The sequence below is a fragment of the Delphinus delphis genome, chromosome 8 (genome assembly GCF_949987515.2).
Source record: "Delphinus delphis chromosome 8, mDelDel1.2, whole genome shotgun sequence".
Lineage (NCBI taxonomy): Eukaryota > Metazoa > Chordata > Mammalia > Artiodactyla > Delphinidae > Delphinus > Delphinus delphis.
The window spans coordinates 77,682,730-77,689,176 of NC_082690.1; the positions used below are offsets into that span (position 1 = coordinate 77,682,730).

General features: G+C 36.9%; 1 pseudogene; it reads left to right on the plus strand.

Annotated features, from left to right (window-relative positions):
- Positions 1 to 994: 994 nt before the first annotated feature.
- Positions 995 to 1,436, plus strand: LOC132429150 (NADH dehydrogenase [ubiquinone] 1 alpha subcomplex subunit 13 pseudogene; annotated as a pseudogene).
- Positions 1,437 to 6,447: the final 5,011 nt, after the last annotated feature.

Here is a 6,447-nt window from a genome sequence, read left to right on the forward strand (position 1 = left end):
ACTGCAGTGGGTTGAACAGTGCCACCCCCCCACCAAATTAATGTCTGCCTGGATCCTCAGAATGTGACCTTATTTGTAAATAGGGTCTTTGTGGATATAATTAGGGTAAGAATCCATATAAGACCATACAGAATTAGAGTAGGTCCTAAATCCAATGAAAATGTCCTCATAAGAGACAGAAAAGGGAGAAGAAATCCATGTGAAAATTCATATGAAGACTGAGGCAAAGATTGGCTCCAAGATAAGGAACACCTTGAACCATCAGAAGCTGAAAGAGGCAAGGAAGTATTCTCTCCCACAGCTCTCCAAGGGAGTATAACTCTACTGACACCTACAGTTTGAACTTAGAGCTTCCAGAACTAAGAGGGAATAAATGCCCATTGCTTTAAGCCAACAAGTGAGTGATAACTTCTTACGTGCATCCCTAGGAAACTAATATAATGCCCTGATCTAAAATTTGCTATTTTGGTCATTTCTGTATCTTTCTGAGAAGAGTTTGTAAGCTCGTTCTTCTACTACCAATCTTTCTCAAGGACTCTCTTTTAATTTTTAAAGGTAATTAACTTAAGGTCCTGTTTTCAAGCCTTAAAATCAATTTAAAAACTCATAAGAAACTTGGTTTAATTTTTTGAAAAAAAGTTTAATTTTGGTTGTGTGGATGGGGTTTGATGTATACTATGTAAGTCAGTGATTCCAATCTTCTGTTTGTAAGCGCAAACGCACTTCTACCAGTAAAAATATTCATTTCATATCATGATTTTTCAGCTCTGTTTAGAAGTCTTAGTAAGACAGAGATAGGCTACTAAGATGGATATTGTAAATAAATAAAATACCAACAGTCATTTTTTATGTTCTGCCAGGAGGACTTTGTTCTCCCTTATTTGTTAATCACTTGTCTGTAATGAAGTTAAGTTCCCTACTTGGAATGTAATGTTAAGTTCTGAATTCAAATTTTAAAGAAACAGAAAAAAGAAGGATTGAAGGCCCTGCAAGCATGGTGTCATCGAAGGGGAGGAAGGACATGCCCCAGCTGGGGGGCTACAGCCCTATCGACTACAAGCGGAACCTTCCGCGTCGGGGGCTGTCGGGCTACAGCATGGTCGCCATGGGCATCGGGACCTTGCTCTTTGTGTACTGGAGCATGATGAAGTGGAACTGCGAACGCAGGCGCCTGCAGATCCAGGAGTTCGAGGCCCGCATTGCGCTGATGCCTCTGTTGCAGGCAGAGAAGGACTGGAAGCTTCTCCAGATACTTCGGGAGAACTTGGAGGAGGAGGCGATCATCGTGAAGGGCGTGCCAGATGGGAAAGGTAGGTGAGTCCGTGTTCCACACAACGTGCTGGGTGACCCCCATGCTGGGCAAGCTCTACGGGCTGCGCATGTGCACAAACGAGGAGGTTCTCAATGCCACCTCCGGCTTCAAGCAGTACACCTAGGGGCCTGTGCCCCTCAGACCACTGGACCCCTACTGCCTCCCCACCAGGAGAGAACAAACGCTCTGGAGACTGGCAAAAAAAAAAAAAAAAAAAAAAAAGATAGAAGGACTCAAAGTCATTTTACATGATGGAAGAAATGGGATATATGTACCTGTGTACATGCTGACTTTGTAAAACAGCTTAACCTCCTTCTGTTTGGCCTTCAGATATAATGAGATGATTAGGAAGTAGACGATTCAGAAAAAAATAATAATTGACATAAAGTTAATAAAAAGGATTTTCTAATGGACCGAATTTCCTGAAAATGGAAGGCACTAGGAATTGCAGTGGGGAATCTGTTACTAGATTAATAGTTTTCTAACAGTGAGTGCCTGGAATTCCATTCTGTGGCTTAAAACATGGCAAATGTATATCTACTAACAGGTTGTAGATGTGTCTGACTGTAACCTCAAGAAATAAAGGAAAATAATAGAAGCAAAGAATAAAATGTATGTAGTGCTTGGATTATAGAAAACCTTGAATGCAAGATTAAGTGTTTCTGATTTTTCTCTAAACAATGGGGCTGGGATGTGATACTAGGAGTACTTCTTGAAGTTTTTGCATAATTATGCAATCAAAATACATTACAATAAAATGAACATGATGATAAAATTAAAGATAGTGTGAAACAAACTCCAACTTTCTTACATTTAAAAGTGTGTTTTTGTTTTTTTTTTTACATATTTGGTTTTAACAGATACTTTTATTCCCTAAAACTTTGCTGTAGAACATTCTCTCAAGAACTGAAAGAAATGGACATGAAGTCAAGAAATACATCAGGGTTAAGAAGTAGAGACATGGAAGGAGAATAATAAACAGGCAAACTAAAATATATAGAAATGCAATCAAATACACTAAGAAAAATGTCCACAGGAATTCAGTAGAATCTCATTTTCTTGATTCACATATTCTATTGCTAATCCTTTGAAGCATCAAGGGTTGGGAATTTCTATTTCTCAGGGTAATTATAAATTTCCCTAGAAGTCTACAGAAAATCATATGAGCACAGAGAAGTAACAATAAAATACTACACAGGGCTGAATGTGATGGCTTAGTTACTGAGTTTACTACTAGATGTTACTTTTAATTCATAACAGTGAGAAAATTGGCTCATATGTTATAGCATAGTTACTGGGAGGAAAAAAGGGGCTTAGACACAATTTTCTATGCCTTTTGAAGCTGACTTTAGCTGGGTTGTATGATTAGTTTTGCCTGGGGGTTAGAGAACTGTTGAACATTCTGTCAGTGCTAGGGCTCATTTGGCTTTCTCTCTAAGATATTGGTCAATTTCAGCTTATCTGGCAAAGACTAAGGTTGCAATTTATTTTATTTTATTTCTTAAATATTACTTGAAACTTTTCCTTTTTCCATTCTAAGATCAACCAAGAAGTTTTACACAAAATGGAAAAACACAATGGTCTCTCCCTGTGGTGACTTCTTGGTATTTTAACAAAGGCCGGTTGAGCAGCAGGGAGGCACGTTAAAGACAGCACTTTCCTGGCAGGTTTGTAAATACATGAGAAAACAGGCAATGCTCATGCTTTTAATACTCAAGAATAATTTATGAGTTAATTGTACTAACTCTGAAAATTGTATTTATTCAACATTACTGTGTCACAAGAACTATATTATTTAGGTGCTAGAAACGAATTGCACAGCCTAACCTCAAAGAGCTTACAGTTGACAAAAAAAAAAAAAAAAATGTAGACATATAAATATAAATCTCTATATAAAGATGGTATAATAATTTCACAAAGGGTATGTCACATCCAGTAAGTGTTGGGATCATAGACGGATTCAATGAGGAAGTGATATTTGAACTAAATTTTGATGAAAGACATTAAGGAAATAGAGGGAAGGACATTCCAATAAAGAGGAAAACATACATTAACACAAATAGGCAGGAATGCCCAGACTGGCATTAGGAAAAGAAATTAGGAAAGTTAGATTGTCTGGATCCATAGTAATAGAAAATATTACCTCAACTTGCAGCCTGGATTAAGCCATGACATTATGTTAATAAGTATTTCATTACCACTGTAGTAAACTTTTAGAAAGGAATTCATGAGCCAACTCAAGATTTGCTTCTCTAAAGAAGACTAAGCTCTCCAGCCTGCATACCTAATGTCCATTTCTGATTTCTCATATCTCTCATAGTTGCTATTTGGCCCTTTTGCAATCAACATTTCTCCTGATATTCACATAATTCAACCTCATTTCCTCATAGCATCTGAAATCCTTCAGCATAGGGATATCTTCTTTCAAAACTTTCAAATATTCATCACAGCATTTGTCACAAAATACTTAGTAACTCATCCCTAATGATGGGATTTGAACAACTAAACAAGTTTGCTTACTTCAGTAATTTAAACCTCAGCATGCATTAATATGTGCTAGGTAAAGAGAATGTACTTTCACATTACATTTTGATGTGCACTTTTTATCGCTGAATACTTTCTGAAAGGTGATATGCACCACTGCTTGCTTATCGTGAAATCCCACATGTCATAACAGAAAGCCAGATAATAAACATTTATCAAGAGACATGCAAGTAAATTGCTTAACATAGTATTGGGGCATAGAAATCCATTAAATAAATGTTGCCTAGGATTATGATTATTAATAGTGATCGTGGTAGACACAGTAGCAGTAGGAATAGTAACAGTGGAGGTGGTAATTCAAAGATATTTGAAGAGGTAAAGAGTCAATATAAATAAAGTCAACAAATAAATAAATAACGTCAACAAAATATGGATCATATTATAATAAATACATTACTATATTTTATGAAATTTTAACTTTTAATAAATGTTTGAAACATATTAACAAATGCTGCATTAAAAATAAACCAGAAATATTTCATTTTGACTTGTATTTAAACTAATTTTTGTAAATCTTTTGTTTTATGCAAAAAAAAAGTAACACTTTTTTTTTTTTTTTTTTTTAAAAAGTAACACTTTTTATATGGCACTCTTTTTTGGATCATCATGGCCAATGAAAGGTATGTTCAAAATTTTGTAGTCACAGAATAAAACTATTTTTTCACAGCATCTATAATAAAAATTTACAACAAAATTTTTATTCAGCAACACAATATGGTGCAGTTTTATGTTTCCTCTTATTATTGTCAAAATGTATGGTTTATTCCAAATGATATTTAAATCTCCTTATTAATAATCCTTATTGTCTGCATAGAACATACATTTTTTTATACCTCACACAGAGAAAATTTTTAGTGTTAAACAGAAAGTCTATAGGAATTTTCTGAATGAACTCAATGTTAAATTTAAAATATGTATATATTGCACAAGGAAAATTATAGCTGAAAATGGACCATTTTCATAGCTTTCCAACAAAAAAAGCTAAATGGTTTAAACCTGTATCTCAAAGAAGCAATCCACTGATCATCACTTCTCTAAAGCAAGAGAGAAATCTATGTTGAACACTATTTGAAAAGCCGTTAAGGACTAATTACAGAGAATTAAATCATGTCTTTTTTTTTTTTTTAATCCATTTTAGTAGCTGAAGTAGTTTCCAGGAGTTACTAAATTTTAAAAACCTGTGGGGACAACTAACTGCTGAACAATCATCGATAGGAAGACACTGGAATTCACCAAAAAAGATACCCCACATCCAAAGACCAAGGAGAAGCTGAATTAGATGGTAGGAGGGGCACATTCACAATAAAATCAAATTCCATAACCACTGGGTGGGTGATTCACAGATTGGAAAACAAGTATACCACAGAAGTCCACCCACTGGAGTGAAGGTTCTGAGCCCCACGTCAGGCTTCCCAACCTGAGGGTCCGGCAATGGGAGGAGGAACTCCCAGAGAATCAGACTTTGAAGGCTAGTGTGATTTGATTGCAGGACTTTGACAGGACTGGGGGAAACAGAGACTCAACTCTTGGAGGGCACACACAAAGTAGTGTGAGCAAGAGGACTCAGGGGAAGGAGCAGTGACCCCATAGGAGACTGAACCGGACCTGCTTGCTAGTGTTGGAGGATCTCCTGCAGAGGTGAGGGGCAGCTGTGGCTCACCATGGGGACAAGGATACTGGCAGCAGAAGTACTCCTTGGCGTGAGCCTTCCTGGAGTCTGCCATTGGCCCCACCAAAGAACCTGTAGCCTCCAGTGCTGGGTTGCTTCAGGCCAAACAACCAAAAGGGAGGGAACTCAGCCCCACCCATCAGCAGACAGCGGATTAAAGTTTTACTGAGCTCTGCCCACCAGAGCAACAGCCAGCTCTACCCACCACCAGTACCTCCCATCAGGAAGCTTCCACAAGCATCTTAGATAGCCTCATCCACCAGAGGGCAGACAGCAGAAGCAAGAAGAACTACAATCCTGCAGCCTGTGGAATGAAAACCACATTCACAGAAAGACAGACAAAAGGAAAAGGCAGAGGACTATGTACCAGATGAAGGAACAAGATAAAACCCCAGAAAAACAACTCCATGAAGTAGAGATAGGCAACCTTCCAGGAAAAGAATTCAGAATAATGATAGTGAAGATGACCCAGGACCTCGGTAAAAGAATGGAGGCAAAGATCGAGAAGATGCAAGAAATGTTTAACAAAGATCTAGAAGAATTAAAGAACAAACAAATAGAGATGAACAATACAATAACTGAAATCAAAAATAACCAAGAGATTACTGGAGAAATCAAAGAAGAAATCAAAAAATACCTAGAGACAAATGACAACGAAAACACAATGATCCAAACCTATGGGATGCAGCAAAAGCAGTTCTAAGAGGGAAGTGTATAGCAATACAATCCTACCTTAAGAAACAAGAAAAATCTCAAATAAACAATCTACCCTTACACTTAAAGGAACTAGAAAATGAAGAACAAACAAAACCCAAAGATAGTAGAAGGAAAGAAATCATAAAGATCAGAGCAGAAATAAATGAAATAGAAACAAAGAAAACAATAGCAAAGATCAAAAAAACTTAAAGCTGCTTCTTGAGAA